At 44.9% G+C, this 19,752-nt stretch overlaps 1 protein-coding gene across 5 annotated transcripts in view; it reads left to right on the forward strand.

Moving 5' to 3' along the window:
* akap6 (A kinase (PRKA) anchor protein 6) overlaps window positions 1-19,752 on the forward strand; it is a 165,760-nt gene that overhangs the window by 98,521 nt on the left and 47,487 nt on the right. The gene's annotated exons all lie outside the window — the stretch shown is intronic.

Raw genomic sequence — 19,752 nt, forward strand, 5'->3', positions numbered from 1 at the left:
GCTCTTAAATATTCATCCCGTATGAATATTCATGACGGCGATGATGCATGCATGAATTTTAGATGACTCTGGAATCGCTGGGCATTCTTCTTCTTCTTCTTCTTCTTCTTCTCTCTGTCTTTCTCTTTCTCTCTCTCTTTTTTTTTTTTTTTTTTGATGTGTCAACTCTGCTGTTAAAATATTGATGTGGAGCTCGACAGCGTCTCCTCGCCCGGTCCAAGGTCGCCTCCTCACACTGTTTCTCTGCTCTCCTCAGACAGGCCTGTATACTGTAAGCTGCTCATACGAGCCTATTTTCATCTGTACATCGCTCACTTTTCACTTGGTTGCTCTGTTTCTTTTGTTTTTACGTTGTTTCTGATCCGTCGTTCTCGTCCTTTACGCTAAAGATGCCAAACCCTGAAACAAACAGCTGACGTCAATAGAAATTCACAGATTTACAAATAAACCTTTCATTTATCAGCGTTTTCGGGTTTCAACCAAACATTTTGAACGTCCCGTTTCGCTGCAATCTTTCCAAACGTTCCTCACGTAAACAGCTTATTCTGTCACGTTTCATTTCGTCCGATCAGGAATTGATCAGACATGAGAAATCAGCAGTAATTGATTAGAAGACGATCGTGAGCTGCAGCTTCACACACATGAATCCGCTTCACCGCTGCTTCGTCAGAGAAATAACCTGAAACCAGGCGGATTCTTCAGCCGCGTCTCCTCGTCTTCATCGGCGATGGAGCTGACTCGAGTGACATCACATGAGTCACATGATAACAGACAGTCTTTAGCATCGGATTCGGGCAGTTTGAAGCTTTGGAAGAAGCTCTAAATGAACGTTAAGATTCATTTGTCAAACATCATCGTTTTTATACTTCCAGAAACTTTGAATAAACTGTTTGAGCAGTTTATTCAAACTCCTTAAGTTATTTCAGTGTGTGTGTGGCCATGTGTTCCTTACATTGTGGGGACTTAAATCTGTTTACACGGTCACGGTGTGGGGACTCGTTGTACTTATGGGGACCAAATGCAGGTCCCCACAACGCAGATCATTAAGTTTTGAGGTGAAGCCTGGAGTTAAGGTTTGGGCGAATCTCCACGAAATGAGTGCAAGTCTATGTGATGTCCCCAGAAGTGATGGAAACACAACTGTGTGTGTGTGTGTGTGTGTGTGTGTGTGTGTGTCTAAACCCCCTGTTTTTCGGTGTTTTTTCCCTCCATGTGACCGTTAAAGACCCTCGCTGTGCTCTGCTAAAATGCTGGGGGGACTCGACCCTGTAACCATAGCAACGCCAGGGCCCAACAAAAGTTGTTCTTTTTGGAGGTGTATGTGTGTGTGTGTGTGATTGTGTGTGTGTGTGTGTGTGTGTGTGTGTGTGTGTGTGTGTGTGTGTGTGTGTGTGTGTGTGTGTGTGTGTGTGTGTGTGTTTGTCTGTGTGTGGCGTGCAATTTAGAAAGAGTGTGAAGAGAGGGTGTCTACGTGTGCGCCTTCGCCTGTGTATGTTTGTGTGTTTCTTTTTCTGTGTGTGTGTGTGTGTGTGTGTGTGTGTGTGTGTGTGTGTGTGTGTGTGTGTGTGTGTGTGTGTCCTCCGGAAAAGGAAAGCTGGGCTGACAGTTGTTTCTACGGGCAGGCTTGGCAGGCCGAGGCTCTACTGTTTATTGTGATGTTAGATGGAGGCACTTATCAACCTTGGAAAGGAGGGAGGAAGGAGGAGTGTGTGTGTGTCCTGATACAGATGTGTGTGTGTGTGTGTGTGTGTGTGTGTGTGTGTGTGTGTGTGTGTGTGTGTGTGTGTGTGTGTGCGCGCGCACGTGTGTGTGTGTGCGCGCGCGCACGTGTGTGTGTGTGTGTGTGTGTGTCACTTCTTCTGTCCTGATACTTTCATCTGCCGCTCGTATCTGGATGCGTCGTTGGGAAAAGGACCTGTGGGACGCTCAGCTTGTTCTCCTGTCAGAGCAGGTGTGTCCAGGTGTTTCTGGTCACTTTCATCGAGGTTAAGGTTTGTTCAGCAGCCGAGCTGAGACGATGAAAACACGTTGAAGTGAGAAATATTTACAGTGTTTGCATCGACAGCAGAGCTCTGCTCGCTGTACGCGCTCCTGAATACACTCATCAAAGTCCTCGCACAGGTGTGAACTCCTCACCTTCAGTCAGAAGGAGGTCACCTGCGAGGCTCGCATTGATTCCAGGAGGAACTTTTCGTGGTCGGGGGGGCGGGGGAATTTCAGTTCTGTGGTTCAGTGAGTGTAACATCAGTTCATAAAGTTCATTATGTGATAAGAGCAGAGAGCTGTTTGGAGAAGACTCGTATTCATCGTGTCCTCTAGTACCACAGAAGTACAGCAGCACAGTACCACAGAAGTACAGCAGCACAGTACCACAGAAGTACAGCAGCACAGTACCACAGAAGTACAGCAGCACAGTACCACAGAAGTACAGCAGCACAGTACCACACTACCACAGAAGTACAGCAGCACAGTACCACAGAAGTACAGCAGCACAGTACCACAGAAGTACAGCACCACAGTACCACAGAAGTACAGCAGCACAGTACCACACTACCACAGAAGTACAGCAGCACAGTACCACACTACCACAGAAGTACAGCAGCACAGTACTACAGTACCACAGAAGTACAGTAGCACAGTACCACAGAAATACAGCAGCACAGTACTACACTACCACAGTATCACAGTGACTCCCAAAACTTGACCCTGATTGATCTGATTGATTGATCAGAGGACGTCTGCAGCACAGTCGGGCCGTTGACTTTCATGAGCGTTTACCAGGCAGGACGAGTGTAATGGAAGCAGTGCATTGTGGGAAGTGTAGGACGCAGTGTTTTTGTTCTAAGAAGCACATTTTGGCCTTCATCGGTCTCTGCTGCTTCAGTCCTGACACTCCTCTTAAAGTCTCTGACCTCATAAAGGCTGAAGGTTTACAGGCGCCGCGACGATCCGAAACGAAACATCTGTTTGGGTTTCTGGTGGATTTTTTTGGTCATGATGCTGATTTTTATCCTGCTGAAGACTGAGGCCGCTGCTCTCACCACCTGCCCACTGCAGACATGAAGCAATATCAGACCAGATACTCACAGTACACGGATACTCACAGAACACAGATACTCACAGAACACCAGATACTCACAGTACACGGATACTCAGAGTACACAGATACTCACAGAACACAGATACTCAGAGTACATGATACTCAGGGTACACAGATACTCACAGAACACAGATACTCAGAGTACATGATACTCAGGGTACACAGATACTCACGGTACACAGATACTCACAGTCCACAGATACTCAGAGTAGTTTTGCTTTGTTTCATTTGATTTTTGTTTTCTGTTTATTCACATTTTGATGTGAATAAACAGAGTGTGTGTGTGTGTGTGTGTGTGTGTGTGTGTGTGTGTGTGTGTGTGTGTGTGTGTGTGTGTGTGTGTGTGTGTGTTGTTTAATGTGTGAGCTCTGTTCACTCTCACTTTCCTCAGTGTTTCATCTCCTTGTTGGTGTGTATCCAGATGGTGTGTGTGTGTGCGTGCGCACCTTGTTTTGTGTCGGTGTGTGTGTGAGTTTGTTGAGGGTCCACAGGGAGATGAAACAAGCATCAGACCTTGTAGGTGCTGTCAACCAATCACACATCAAGGCCCCTGTAGTTCAGCCAATTGATGATCAAGGTTCTGGCCCTGAGTCCCAGGAGGCGGAGCCAACACTCAGAATAGTGTGTGTGTGTGTGTGTGTGTGTGTGTGTGTGTGTGTGTGTGTGTGTGTGTGTGTGTGTGTGTGTGTGGCATTTCACTGACCGTGGTAATATTTTGATTAAGACCCAGAGAAATAAAAGCGCACACACACACACACACACACACACACACACACATACACACACACACACACACACACACACACACACACACACACACACACACACACACACACACACAGATCTAATGAAAATGCACAGGGAAACATTAAAGCGTGGACATAATGTGCACACACACACGCAGTGGAAACACACACATTTGATGTGTCTTTATCATATAGAAACACATTTGGTATCATTAAAAGTTTAAATTACAAATGAGAAACAGCCGCGGGAAGAAGCACAGAAGAAGAAGAAAACAATAGAAGAAGAGAGCGGTCGACGCTGTGATTCGTCCGTCAGAGTTCAGAATCAGCTGATGGTCTTTAGAAATGAGTCTGCCGACCAATCACAGCTGAGACGAACAAACAAACATCAGTCAGCAGTAATGTGTCACTGCATGCTCTGTGCCATGCTAATGCTAATGCTAATTCAGACATTCAAAGTTTCCACATAATGAAACCTGCTGACTTCCTGTAGCGCCACCATGAGGTTGAACAGTGAAATGTGCTCATGTTCCCCACAGGAAGAATCAGAATTGTCAAAATATTAGCATGCCAACACACTAAACCATGCGCATGCTAAACGTTAGCGTAGCTTAAACATCAGCAGCGTGTTAGCATTTTCAGACCGAGCTGCATCTGTCTGATGCCAAGAGCAGCTTCCTCCATCGGCTTCCTGCGTTGTTTGTTCTCCGAGCAACGGAGACCTGATTACACAAGAGGAAGAGGATGGTGACGGGGAGCGTCAGATGGAGATGAGCGGAGGGATGCGTAACACATGGCGTCTTGGGGACAAATCAAAGAATCTGATTCAAGACTTCATTTGAAAACATTTCATTGCATTAAGTCATCACAGATGTCTTCCTCGCTCTCTGTCTTCCTCGCTCTCCCTGTGGCGGGTTCCAGTGCAGTCCAACTAATTACAGTGGCTATCAGGAGTGTGTGTGTGCGTGTGTGTGTGTGTGTGTGTGTGCGTGCGTGTGTGTGTGTGTGTGTGTGTGTGTGTGTGTGTGTGTGTGTGCGCATGTGTGTGTGTGTTTGAATCCCTGCTGCTAAATTCTCATTTCAAATAGCCCATGGTGCTCTGATGGAACACTGGTCTGCACACACACACACACACACACACACACACACACACACACACACACCTGCTCATTAACTGGTTTCCAAAACCAATCAGTGTGAGTCCGACAGAGGAGCTCTGTCTGATGCCACACACACACACACACACACACACAAACACAGAGTGTGTTTTCACTGGTCGTCTGCTGATCTGTGGTCCAGACCAGAAGGAGAGTCCCTGAACTGATTAACACTGAGGCACACACACACACACACACACACACACACACACACACACACACACACACACACACACACACACACACACACACACACACACACAGAAAACAACACAATTCAACTTTATTTATTGAGACAAACAGTTGGAGGACTCTCACCTGTCCTCAGCGGGTCATGGTGTCAGGTGTCAGGTGTGACGGCGAGTGTCCAGTGTCTCTGTGAAATTCCTCCTCCCGCTCCTTTGACAACAAAATGAAAATAACGTCCAGCTGAACTGAAATGACGTAAAACTAGCAACAGACAGAAAACATCAGAGCAGATTCATGGATATGAAAAAGCTTTATATCAATTATCATTTATGTTTTATTTCCAACATGTCGCATTTTTATTCTTATTTTTGCTTTTGTCTCAAATAACCGTCAAGTTTTTAATTTTATTTTATTTCAGTTGTTTCTCCTGTTTTGATTAAAAGTGTTTCATAAATAAGGTTTATTATTAGCATTATTAGTATTTTTACCATGTAAGCATCTGAAATGTAAACAGAACGTTGAACTTTGAACAAATGACCTGTGATCGTGTTTCCTGGAGAGGAAACGAGAGTGTGTGGACAGAAAGACAGAGGAATGAAACGAGATCTTAAACCCTGAGGGCAGCAGCAAGAGCACACACACACACACACACACACACACACACACTCAGAGTTATGGCTGAGAAACACACTGACGGCTTAAGTCCTGCGTCCTCTCAGATTTCTGTCTTCAGTCTGTCCTCATTCGTCTCTCTGTTTCACTGTTGAATCCTTTTATTTCTGAAATACCGATTAAATGAAAAATGTGCCGCTGACAGACGCTCACACATCTTCAGTTAGTGACGGATGACAAATACTAAAATAAGTTTCTCTGAGAGCAGACCGTGATGCAGGGGTCAAAGGTCAGACTCACAGAAAGCTGCTGCTGGTGATTATCAATTGAGGAGAAAAGTAAAGAAAAGAAGCAGAAACAAACGAGCCGGCGTGTTTGTGGGTATTCGACGTTAATTTCTGGGCTCCTCGTGTTGTTTTTGAATGCTGATAATGAAACCAGCATGTCTGGATTCAAGCTTCTGCTCGCCGACTTCCATTAGAGAAAAGAGGGAAATACGAACGAGGGAGGAAAGTCACGCAACATAAAACCAACGAAGAAGCCAAAGACGAAAGAAAGGAATTAGAAATGAAATGAAAAGTAGGAAATAATTTGTTTTACCTGCTAAAAACTGTGACCTGCAGTGAATTAGGTTTTGATATTCACCTTTCCAGCACACCCCCCCCACCCCCCACCCCCACCCCCAGACGAAGGATGAAAGAAGATGAATGTTAACCCGAGAGAGAGAGAGGAAGAGAGAGATAGCGAGAGGCTGAGGGAGGGAGGGAGGGAGAGAATCTTTAATTAGAGACAGATGACTTTGCCACGCCTCAGAAGGCTGGAATTACACTGCAGGCTATGAGGCGAGGCTAATTTCACATGTAATTGTTGCTGCAATCCTCGCTGTGCTGCTAACGCTCCCAACCTCCTTCCATCCAGAGAGAAAGGGGGAGAGAAGGAGGGAGGGAGGGAGGAAGAACAAGAAGGGAGAGAAAGCGGGAAGAAAGGACGTACAAACCAGTGGAAGAAAGACGGGAAGTCATTTGTTGCTGCAAATGTCTGGATGCTTTCAACCTCTTCACTGTAGTAACGAGGAGGGAGGAAGGAAGGAAGGAAGGAAGGAAGGAAGGAACAAAGGAAGGGAGGAAGGAAGAGAATAAACATGAAACAAGAGGAAAAGAGAGAAGGGAAGAAGGAAACAGGAAATGAAAGGAAGTGAAGGCGTGAAAAAAGGGAACAAAATTAAAAAGGAAGGAAGAAGGAATTAAAAGAAAAGCAAAAGAGATAGATGGAAACAGGAAGATGAATGGGAGAAAAGGAAAAAAGAAAGAAGTAAAGAAGGATGCAATGAAAGATCGATGAAAGAGTAAATGACTTTAAAAAGGGAAAGATGGAATGAAAGAGGGAGCAAGGAACTGAATCAGAGAAGAGGGATTGAAGGAAAGAGGAATTCAAAGATTGAAGGAAAGAGGAATTCAAAGAAGTAAAAGCAGGAAATTAAAGGAAGGAAAGAAGGAAGGAGAGAGAAGGACTGAAAGAAGATATCAGGTAATGAAGGGATGAAATGAGGAAGAGACGAGGGAATGGGAAAAGGATGACTGGAAGAAGGGAATAAGGACTGGATAAAGGATATAAGGAATACATAAAAATGGGAAGAAGGAAGGGAAGTAAAATGAAAAAGGAGGAACTGAAGAAATAAAAATAACGATGGAATGAAACAAGGAAAAAATGTATTGAAAAAGGAATAAAGGAGGTAAAGAGGAAATGAAAGAAGGAAAGAAATAAATCAAGAGGGGAAAATGGAATAAAAGAGGGAGTGAGGAAATATGTCAGGGAAGAAGGATTGAAGGAAAGAAGAATTAGAAGAGGGAAGGAAGGAAAGAGGAAATTAAAGGAGGAATTTAAAAATGGGGAGATGGACTGATAGAAGAAATTAAGTAATGAACGTAAGAAATAATGAAGGGAAGAGGAAAAGGAAGAGTTGTAAAAAGACTAGAAGAAGGAACTAAGGAATACAGAAAGGAGAGAATAAGTGAAGGAAGTAGAGAAAGACAAAGAGAAATGAACAGAAAAAATGAAGGAAGGAGAAAGCGGAGAATGAATGGATGACTGAGTAATGAGATAAAATCTGCTCCTATAATCCACCACAGAAGAAGATGTGACCTCTGTATGTTTGAAGTGAGACACAGAAAAAAAGAAGAAGAAATGGAGGGATGGAGAGAAGAAAGAGAAGGAAAAAAATCAGTCTTCAAGCATTTAAAAACACTTTGAAACAGCAAAAATCTCTCCTGATCCTCCAAAAGAAACGTCCTGCAGCTCAGGAAAATCTCTCTCGCACGCACGCACGCATGCATGTATGCCCCCACACACACACACACACACACACACACACACACACACACACACACACACACAGACACAGACTTTTCTTTCTTTCTTTGTAGACTCATATTCCCTTTTCTTCTCTCCAGAGACCTGCAGAGCTCTGCTGCTGCCTCGCTCTGTGTGTGTGTGTGTGTGTGTGTGTGTGTGTGTGTGTGTGTGTGTGTGTGTGTGTGTGTGTGTGTGTGTGTGTGTGTGTGTGTGTGTGTGTGTGTGGCAGGATGTGTTGAGTCAAACTCTTCCTGGGTCAGACGTCCTGATGTCGCGTTTTGTCGTTTGTCGCGTCTTGTTATACAAGCAGAGAGCTGAAGTCCTCTGGGAGTGTGCGTGTGCGCGCGCGCGTGTGTGCGTGTGTGTGTGTGTGTGTGTGTGTTTTCTCATGTATCCTTTCATATTGTGAGTGTCTCGTTTGATGTGGTTTACATTTCAGTCTGTTGGTCTGTAATTTTCAGAATTTATCATTGATTTATTGGTATTGTCTTATTTATGGATTATTTTTGAAAGAAGCTGTTAGTTAATGTAGAATAGTAATGTAGGAGTTAATGCGACAAAATCCAAAAACCTGTAAAGGTTTTAAAGAAATAAAGTTCATCTTTGTGGATCATATCGATGCCGAATTGATGAGGACGCTGTCGACTTGTGACGTCTTTTATCTGGTGTTTTTAGAGCGCTGTGTTTTCGCAGACATGGCAGGAATCGTTAATTTGTCACATTTCTAAAGGGAGTTTGGTGCAGGAAGCTTCTGTTTAATCCAAAAACTGTGTGTGTTTTTTAATGTTTTGTCGTTCTGTTGAAGTTTGATATTCTTTGACTTTGGTCAGTTATTGGTTTGATTCGTGGTTTACAGTTTAATAATCTGTGTTAGCATTGATTACGGATGGTGGCTGGTTGGACTCAGCTTCTAACAGCGGTGTGAATGGTTTAACTCGTTAAACCTTTTCTGAACACGATGTGCTCGATGGCGTTATTAATGACTGAAACCCTTTGTGGCTTCATTTCTAAGCAACATGAACATTTATTCACGCAGAAGCGGCTGATGTTTGTGTTGACTCTGACCTCGAGACGAGTCGTCTCGTCAGTTTCTCATCAGTGGAAAAACAAAGTGTTTCAAGTTTTTTTTACTTCTCCTATGAGCTCAAACAGCTGCGTGAGCGTTGAAACTCGCCCTGAACCCATTTATGGACTTTAACTAAACAATAACGATTCATATGAGCTGATCAGACAGCTGTGTGTGTGTGTGTGTGTGTGTGTGTGTGTGTGTGTGTGTGTGTGTGTGTGTGTGTGTGTGTGTGTGTGTGTGTGTGTGTTTGTATTTGTAGATGCAGTTTTTGTCCTCTAAAAGTACACATATTCTCAGAGTTGCATGTGTGTGTGTAATATATCTCGAGTATCTTTGAGTGTGTGTGTGTGATATGTCGGTGTTTGTGTGTGCGTGTGTGTGTTCACATTCATGTGTGTCTGCACTTTCTCAAATGTTCTTAGTTTCCTCTTGTGTGTGTTCACGCTTTCAGACCTCTGTGTCTCTCGTGTGTGTGTGTGTGTGTGTGTGTGTGTGTGTGTGTGTGTGTGTGTGTGTGTGTGTGTGTGTGTGTGGATTATGTGTCCTGTGGGAGGCTGTTTCCTGTGCGTTTGTTCTGTCAGTCTTGATAAAGTCGGGGATATATCTGCTTTAGAACAAAGAGACACGACTCAGCAGCATCTCGCCAACTTTCTCTCTCTCTCTCTCTCTCTCTCTCTCTCTCTCTCTCTCTCTCTCTCTCTCTCTCTCTCTCTCTCTTTCTCTCTCTCTCTCTCTCTCTCCCCTCCTCTCTCCCTCTCTCTCTCTCTCTCTCTCTCTCTCTCTCTCTCTCTCTCTCTCTTTCTCTCTCTCTCTCTCTCTCTCCCCTCCTCTCTCCCTCTCTCTCTCTCTCTCCTCCTCCTCCCTCTCTCCTCCTCCTCCCTCTCTCTCTCTGTATCTCTCCTCTCTTGAGACTCCCTCGGCTTCCCAGGAACACCGTCTGACTGAAACCTGACGCTAACACTCACAGAAATGAGCGCGAGTCTCACGCAGAAATAAAAGCCGTGTGACGAGCGTCGAGCCAATGTCGGGCCAAGGTTGGCTGTAAACATGTTTGCAGAGTTTCCCTCCAAACAACAAGCGACGGCTCGTCTCTCAGAGCGACAGAATTGAACTCAATCAGGCTTTAATTTTGAAAGTTTTCCACCAAAACAGACAGTTTTTTTTCTTCAGGCGTCCTGAGGTGGAACATTTTAAAACATCAGATGAGTTTGTTCTTCCGTGTGACTTTCAGCCTCGTGTGATGATGTCGAGCTTCTCATGAGCCGACACGCAGAATGTAACTAAGTACATGTACTCAAGTATTCCACTGAAGTACACTTTGAGGTACTTGTACTTCGCTCCAGCTCCGCCTCGTTTCACAGAGGTTGATCTGACAGCTTTAGTTACTTTGCAGATCCAGATTATTAACACAAAATATGAATTAACCAATAAGTTGAGATACATTATTAAAGGTTAACATTAGCTCTGGCTTCATCAGCTGCAGCATTAAAGTGATGAGCACATTAATGCATCAGTGATTATAATCCAGTGATGTGATGTCATGAGACATAACGAGTCCTTCACACCCTCACCTAACTCTGCTTTTTGTTCACATTCAGTCTTTGATATTAAATATAAATTCATACTTTCCTTCTTTAATATTCAGTTTTCAGAGTAAAAGTACCTCTTTTTTCAGGTTTTTACTCTTTTAATCATATAAAAATGATAAATAGTTTTGACTCGTATTTTTGTAAAAGCTTTTGTTTCATTTTCAACCTGATAGGAAAAAAAACATCTTTGGCCACAAGAAGAAACAAACTGAACTTGTGTGATCAGTGATCACAGAAAAAATAACAACAACAAACAATTAACACCAAGCTGCATGATTATCAATCATTTACAGGGAAAGAAACTGTTCCTGAAGGTTTATTGATCAGTGACAGCACTTTTCTTACACATAGAAACACACACACACACACACACACACACACACACACACACACACGCCTACACGCTGCAGTTTTTCTTTTATCTGCAAACAGATTTTATTTCCTGTGACGGTTTGTTTAAGTGTGTGTTTTGAGAATAATGTTTAATGTCATCTCAAGGGGAAAGCCTCCCTTCAGTGTGTGTGTGTGTGTGTGTGTGTGTGTGTGTGTGTGTGTGTGTGTGTGTGTGTGTGTGTGTGTGTGTGTGTGTGTGTGTGTGTGTGTGGGGAGAGAGAGAGAGAGTGAGACTGTGAAAATGACAACACACACACACACACAATGCTGCAGTTGCAAAGCGACTGGGAGCTCTGGTGTACAATTAATGTGTGAGCCACATGGTGTTGTGTGCGTGCGTGCGTGCGTGCGTGCGTGCATGCATGCATGTGTTCCAGTGTGTATATGTTCTCCATTCATCACCCTGCTCTCCGTTTGACCTTGGCACCTTCTTCATTAGAATAAAGATTGTCTGTCGTTTAGGCTACATGGTCGGTCTGCTGGACACACACACACACACACACACACACACACACACACACACACACACACACACACACACAGAGCCATGCTATTACATTTCTGTCATTGTGGTGGAACGGAGGGAGGAGAGGAGGAGGAGGAAGAGGAAAGCAGTGGAATCAGCAATCAGGTGCGAGTGTTGAGGATGACGGTCAGGTGCCGTCGGCCCGCACTGATCCTCAGGTCAGAGATGCAATTATTGCAAATCGTACTTTTATCTCCGAAATTTAGCAAATAATTTAACATTTGCATGTTTCCATCATTTCCTGTTTCTGTCACCTCTGAAACTTCTGACTGAACGTGTCTCACTGTGAACAGCTAGAGGAACACTGAAAGCATGGAAAACATTTCACTCATAAAATCAGCTTTACTCGAGTATTTTTAAAAATCAAGATGGATTCATAAAATCTGATTAAAGTGTGACATAAATCAGCTGAAGCTGCTGCGCTGACCGCAGGCGTCAGGCCGCTCACCTGTGCGTGGCCCTCCAACAGGTGGAAGCTACACAGAGCTGTTGAAAGCAGTGCAGGCTGTCAGTGTAAATACCACGTATTGTTCCAGCAGAGCAGCCTTAACGTTACTGTTGGACTGATGGAGGCACTGCTGTGGAGGTGATCGTCATGATTACCAACAAATTAAGAAGGGAGCCAATCAGAAAACAGGGACGTTTAGGAATAAAAGCCTGTCTCAAATAAAGGCCTGATTCTTTCTGAGGTCATAACGAGCAGCGAATCGTCCAACGCTGATGATGTTTATCTCATTTACTCAATTCACACACACACACACACACACACACACACACACACACACACACACACACACACACGCACACACACACACACGCACACACACACAACACACACACACACAGTGGCGGAAGCCAACAACAGAGGCCATGTTGTTGACCAACACCTGCCCACTTCAGTAAGACTATAAGACTGTAACACACTCTGTTTGTACACACACACACACACACACACACACACACACACACATACACACACACACACAGAAGTGAGCTTGACCCGTGGAGCATCTCTGTCCAAATTACATTTGAATGCAATGAAGCTTTATTGACAAAGAACGTTTGGACAGAATATGGACAATAGTAGACTGAAGTAACAGAACACAGTACTGTATCATCATTTTATTGATCTTAAATATCACCAATAATTGTTTTCAGTCTGTCGCACTCAACTGGCACACACACACACACACACACACACACACACACACACACACACACACACACAGGAAAAACACTAGCAAATTAATTCTTGTACATACCAGAACATGCTCTGTCTCTCTCTCCCCCCTCTCTTTGTCTCTGCCCCCCCCTTCTCTGTCTCTCTCTCTCTCTCCCCCTCTGTCTCCCTCTGTCTCCCCCCTCCCTCTCTCTCTCTCTCTCTCTGTCTCTCCCTCTCTCCCCCCCCCCCCCCCCCCCCCCAGTATAAAGGCGCTCTTTGTTTAGATGCTGAATGGTGTGATCCATCCAGCTTCCTATGGGGTCAGAAACACACACTCGTGTTTATCCTTCTACACTCATGAGGACACTCGCTGACAGACTAACCTAACATTAGTCTGGACTCTAAAACCAAAAGATCCCTTTGAAGAAAACCAAGTGTTGATTAATGCCAAACCTGGTTTCCTCTCTCACCGTAGATGCAGCAGGTGTTTAACTTGAATAGTTTGTTTACATTCTTCATCATAACCGCGGCAGACGATTGGTCCGTTTTATGTAGAAGTTACCTTACCTGACCTATAATGACCCTGAGGTTTGAGGTGTTGTATTGAGGCCGGCTGATGCACAGAACGCCTCGCTGTGTCTTCGCAGACCCTCGGCGGTGAGAGCGGTGAGCGGCGGCGGTTGTAAACCAGAAGTCTGCTGACACGTTGTCAACGTTAGTCTTAAGAAAAAAAAAAAAGCTTCGCTAACGCGTTCGTTTGGATCCAAAATGGAGCCGACTGCCTCACCCGACCCTCGCTCTGGCTGAGCACTCTGGGATTCCTCTGCGTTTTCTTCTTCTTCTGCTCGTATTGTTTCGTCTCGTACTGTCTTGCCACGAGAGAATTCCCAGGGTTCTTAGCGGGTCAGAGGTCACCTGGCATCACCCACGAGCGGCATACCACAGCCTGTTTGACTCAGCCTCCTTCCAGCCAACGCTCTCTCTTCTTCTTCTCTTCTTCTTCTTCTTCTTCTTCTTCTTCTTCTTCTTCTTCTTCTCTTCTTCTTCTTCTTCTTCTTCTTCTTCTTCTCTGTTCATCTCTCACTGGTGTTTTTGTGCGAACAAAGTGAAATCAGTCAGTCGACGTTTCCTTCATAAACTTCAATGATTCATATTTTCAGGAGGCTCTGATTATCCACAGCAGCCTTTGTTCACCGTACTTTTTGAGATTTTTGAGAGTTTTTTCTTTCGTTAATTGAGCTCATCCCACTCCAGCTTACACTAACACACCTGTCAGTCACTTCCCGTCAGTCACTTCCTGTTCCTGCAGGTGTGCTGTTCCCTGTCCTCAGTTTCTTCTTCTTCTTCATCCTTCCTGTGTCGTTGCTGTTTCCGCTTCCTGTTCTGGTGCCAGAGGACACAAACAGGAAGGATGTTTTTGTACATCTAAACGTCTGGATTAGAAGTGAAAGCAGCTTCTCTGAAAAGCTTTTTTACATATCTGGGTTGCATTTAATTTCACCAGCAGTTACATCAGCACATTTCATTATTAAGGAGCTGCTTCAAACTCAGATCCAGTCACTGAAATGATTTTCATCTGACAACATGTGAAACTCTTTTAACGAGTCAGCTCGCCTCTTATGTTTCCTCTTTCAGGACGTTACTGCATCATCACCGTTTATCAGCCCAGACGTGAAAGACTTCACTTTTCAACCAAATTCACTCGAGTTTGAACCGAGATATCGAACACAGAACGTGGTTATGAACACATGAACGTGATTAAAACCCAATGACACAATGCACTGAACACGCTGAGTGAAGCTTTATTTTTATTGTGTGAATGGACAAAGCGTTTTCTGGCCAATCAGGACGTCCGTGATCAGACGATTGTTTATTGGTTTTTGCTTTCGCTCTTTAATTGACAGTCATGTGCGCTCATTCATTCGCTCATTCAGCCGTCTCTTTTCGTCTCTGTCGTCCCTCCCCGTCCCTCTGTCTCAACAGACTGGTAGAAATTTCACCCTCTTTGCTTTGTGCTAATGACCTCCCATCCACACACACACACACACACACACACACACACACACACACACACACACACACACAGAAACACACACGTGACTCGCTGCGAGGCTGAATGGCGAGCCGTCTCCACCGGCCAGTCAAACGGCTCATTCATCTGGTTTCCATGGCGATAATTAAAACATGTTGCCGGGTCTTTTGTCGTCGCCTCGTTTGGAAAGAGAGAAAGTCTTTTTTTTTTTTTTTCATCTTTTTGTCCAAACAGAGGGGTTTTAATTTGGTGAAAGAGAAACTTCCAGAAGCTGTGAGCAGCACAGAGAGTTCAGCTTGAGTTTCTTTAAACGTCTTAAAACCATCATGAAGGCAGAAATATGCAGAAAGATCTTGAACATACCAGAGACGTTATCTGGCATCCATTACTCAGGTCTGTCTGTGTTCACCTGACTGTAAACCTGAGCAGCTGTGAGGAACATATAGACAAGGACTTATTGGACAGTGGAGGCCACTCAGAGAGGGTGGTGTTACCTAAACTCACACACACACGCACACACACACACACACACACACACACACACACACACACAGGTCGAAGTGTCTGGCAGTGTAAATGGGTGTCAGAGCCACTTCCTGCTCTTTCATAGCAAGTGCAACATCCATCTCAACCGGAGACACACACACACACACACACACACACAGATGTAAGCAAGCATACTGTGTTTTTTGGTTTTGTTTGCCTCTTTGTGTATCTTCTGCACACACACACACAGCAGAGAGCAGAAAAGTACAGAGTTGTTGTGAGGAGGTGTGTGTGTCTGCTTACTGGTTGTGGTTATACTGGGAGCAGTTGCACCAGTAACGGCTGCCATCAGAGGTCAGAGTTCATCTCACAGAGCCTGTTTGTTTTCTGCTCGTTCAGCGTTTCTAATGTTCCTCCTGCTGTTTTCATCCACAGCTCAAAACGTGTTTACAGCCAAACAATGAAGTGAATAATTGAAATATGAACGACTGTTTGTTATTTACAGTTCAGTGTCGTTAGAGTCGAACTCCTACTGAACAGACGCTGTTTACATCAGCGATAATGCAGAAATACAGGATGATCTTCCTCATGAGTTTGGCTGTATATTAACCACAGTCTTCATCTCGTCGTCTTCATCCTGGAGATGTCACATGCAAACGCTGAAGAAAACATCAACATCGAATTCAGCTTTTTTCTGTTTGTCTGGAGAATAAGCAGCAGATCACAGCCATGTTTCACATCAGTGTTCATGAAGAGGAGTCCAACGTGGGCTCAGCGACGAAGAGGAGAGGAGGAGGAGGAGGAGAGGAAGCAGAAGAGGCTGACAGGCAGAGAAGAAGAAAGAAACAACAAAAAGAAGAGCAGGAGAAGAAGAAGAGAAACAAAGGAGGAGGAGAGATGATGAGGAGGAGGAGGATGAAGATGCGTCCTTATCACTTCCCCTGAACTTTGGTTGCTGCGCCGACAGAATGGTTCCGTCACGCAGCCTCCGACAAACTTCCCTCATTTGGAGGATGAGATGAATCTGCGAGAAGAGGCAGAAAAAACGCCGATGTTCAGCGCGCATTAAATGTTTTTCATGTATGACTGCATTTTTGCTGACATTTCAGCTCCGCGCTCATTAATATGGAGACCAAATTAAACTTATGATTGCTTGTTGATTTTCTCCCCCCCGCCCTCCCCTCCGCTCTCCTCCCCCTCTCCTCCCTCGTCTGTTTTGTCAAGCGTTCATCCCTCATTTCTGTTTTTGGAAAGATGTTTTTTAACGCTCGTATGTGATGAAATATGAGACGTGTGTTTGTCTATTAGCTGTTAAAAACACCTCAACCATATTTCTATGAGCACGTTTGTGTTTAAATTCACTTTTGTTTTGTGGAAAATATCCAAAAATATATCTGCAAAATATTGCACCAATTATTGCTGCTTCATGTGTTTTAAAGCAGGTTTTCAGTATATTTATATCTGAATATTGACAAATAGATGACGTCAGAGCTGCAAATAACATGTTTTTCATTACTGACTAATTGTTCAGTCGATGAAATGTCAGAAAATTGTGAAAAATATCAGCCAGCTTATTAAAACTGTGTTTAAAGGGACAGTTCAGCTTAAAATCAAAGTGTTATTCATCCGTCAAACGACGCCTGTCAGCTGTACCGCTGCGCTGCAGGAGGCGTCCACGCGCTCCTGGAGGACAGGCTGGCGACATTAACGGCGTCCTCCTCGGTTTAGCTAGCGGTTTCAGTTAGCTGTGAACTCAGACGAGGGGCGTACTGTCCCTTTAAGGTTTCGCTCGTTATGAAAACATGTTCGTATCCTGATAATCTGCATGTTCGTACTGAAACCACATGAACACGTTTGCTCATCTGTGTTTCAAACTGGAATAAAATGTGACGAACAGCTTCAACATACGGGCCGCAGCAACAGCTGATTACTTTAAATTAGTCACAATTGATGTTCTATGATTTGAGTGCAGACTCTGAGCTCACGCTTGCAAACTTTGAGCGACTTCAGGAGCAGAACGAGTTTGCAGATTAACAGATTTGAGGAGCAGAGCAGAGGCAGGAGGTCGGAGGTCAGAGTTCACTTCACGGCTCTCCTCTGAACCCTGAACCTGAGGGAGGGAGCGGATTACCTGCTGCTCCAATAAAGCTTTAGTGAAAAGTGAAAGTGAGAGTGAAGAGAGCTTCGCAGGCTCACATTCAGAGTTTGAAACTCTCTCCTGTGAACTGAGCCGAGTTCATTCGTTTTATTGTGAGTTTAAAAATCGCTGACGTGATGTTGGACAGACGAGAGAGGACGAGTGTCTCTGAGTCCTTCTCAGCCCATGTCCCTCCTCAGTGGGGGAACCTTTGTCTGGCCAGTGTCCACTGGCCTTCACCTCTGCAGACTGAGTCTTGTGGACATGTCTGAATCTTGTGGACATGACTGAGTCTTGTGGACATGTCCGCTCTGGGCTCGTGACTCAGGAGCTGAGGGACGTCCTGCTTCAGTTCGCTGTCTTGCTTCGGTGGACACTCGCTGAAAGCTGAACGCTGGCTGAGACTTTGAGTGGCGGCAGGCGGCGCCGGCGTGTTTTTCAAAGTTCACCTCGCCATGTGTGGCGTCCTATCACGTCTGCGGCGCGTTGGCGGCGTCGCTGTTCTTCGCTGTTTGTTCTCACCCTCCTCTTCTCTCACTCTCCGTCTCTTTGTCTTTTCCTCTTTCTTCTCCGTTTCCCTCCGTCCCCGGGCCTGTGTGTCTCGGTCCACCCTTGCATGGAGATTGACTTGAGGCATGAATACATCACAACTAGCCAACTCCCCCCCCCCCCCCCGCACCATCACTCCCAGCCCCCCTCCTCCCCTCCAACGTCCCATTTCTCAAAGATCCCTCTCTCAGCACTTATCTCAAAGTTCGGATCTCATGCATTTTAATCGCCGTCTCTATCTCCCCCCACCCCCCCCACTCCTTTCTTTGACTTTGGATCAGTGGCATCCTTCAAACAAACAACAACAACAAAACAACCCTCCTCCTCCTCCTCCACCAGTTCCCTTTCCCCTTTTTAAATCAATATTTGCCATCAGCGAATAAATCGTATAATTTCCTGACTGTTAGACGAGTGCGACGCCGACATATTTACCTTCAACTCGTCTCTTTTTTTGCTGTCGATCCCTCGTTCTCGCGGCGTGGCTATTAGCTAAGTGAAGGGGATGGATGGCCGTGAAGCGCCGAGCGATAGCATCTCCATCAGAATCGGCGACGTTGAAAAATGGCCGCCGCCTCTCTGATGACAGCACAGCAAAAACACACACACACATACACACACACACACAGAGTCAGAGAAGAGACATTTAAATATTCAAATGGGGCCGGGCAGTAATGATAAACGACAAGGGAAAAGTAGAATCAAGTAGCTATCGATGCAGAAAATGAAAAGAGGAGAAAGAGAAAAGAGAGGAGGAGGGAAATTAAGCAACAAAAAAAAAAAAGATGGAGGCATCAGAGGAGTTACGCTAACAGCCAAAAAGAGGGAGGAAAGAGAGGAGAGAAAGGTGGATGAAGAGGAGGATTACAGTACAGAAAATAAAGATGGAGAAGGGTTGAGACACAGATTGGAAGAATGGAGGGAGCGACAAAAGAGGGGGAGGAGGTGTTTTAAAGGAGAGAGACGAGAGAAAGAAAGTAAGAGTAACAAAAAGTGAAGGAGATGACAAGTGAAGAGACGGATTTCAGCTGCAAAGACACAAAAACTGTTCAGAGGCTGGATTTATTTGTGAAGGTCGTCGTAGAATCCGTCTCTCCATCAGCTCTCAGTGTCACATTACAGCATCGTTTCCTTCAATCACACAGAGGAGAAGAGGTGTAAGAAGCAGGAACACAAACAGATCAAATATTATATCTGAGATGAGAATGCATCACATTATGTGGAGTAAACCCAATTAATAACCATAAACTGTAAAAGAAAAGCACACGAGGCGTAAACAGAAGTGTGGAGCTGCTCCCGACCACGGCGCTCAAACAGACGCCTGAACCAGGAGGAAGAAAGCATTCAGCGACAAAATGGAGCATTTCTTTAAAATCTCTCCAGAAAGGACTCGGCAGTCTGCCGTCGAGCGCCGCCGCCGCGTTTGATTCCTGCACGTCTGCAGAGCTGCGACAGTTCTGCCTTTAAAGTGGTCAAAGCAGGTGAAGCTGCGAGTGAAAACTCCTACGACTGCCTCAGACGCCTCATCATGAGATGAGCTGCAAACAACAAGCATGAAAAGATCTGCTGCTGTTTGAAGGAGCGCTGCGCTGAGGAGCCATCTTTGGAGGATCAATGCTCACCACCTGTAGGTGAGCGAGGCGTCCCGCTTTGTGG

This window comes from Chaetodon trifascialis, chromosome 14, assembly GCF_039877785.1.
Source record: "Chaetodon trifascialis isolate fChaTrf1 chromosome 14, fChaTrf1.hap1, whole genome shotgun sequence".
Taxonomy (NCBI): Eukaryota; Metazoa; Chordata; class Actinopteri; order Chaetodontiformes; family Chaetodontidae; genus Chaetodon; species Chaetodon trifascialis.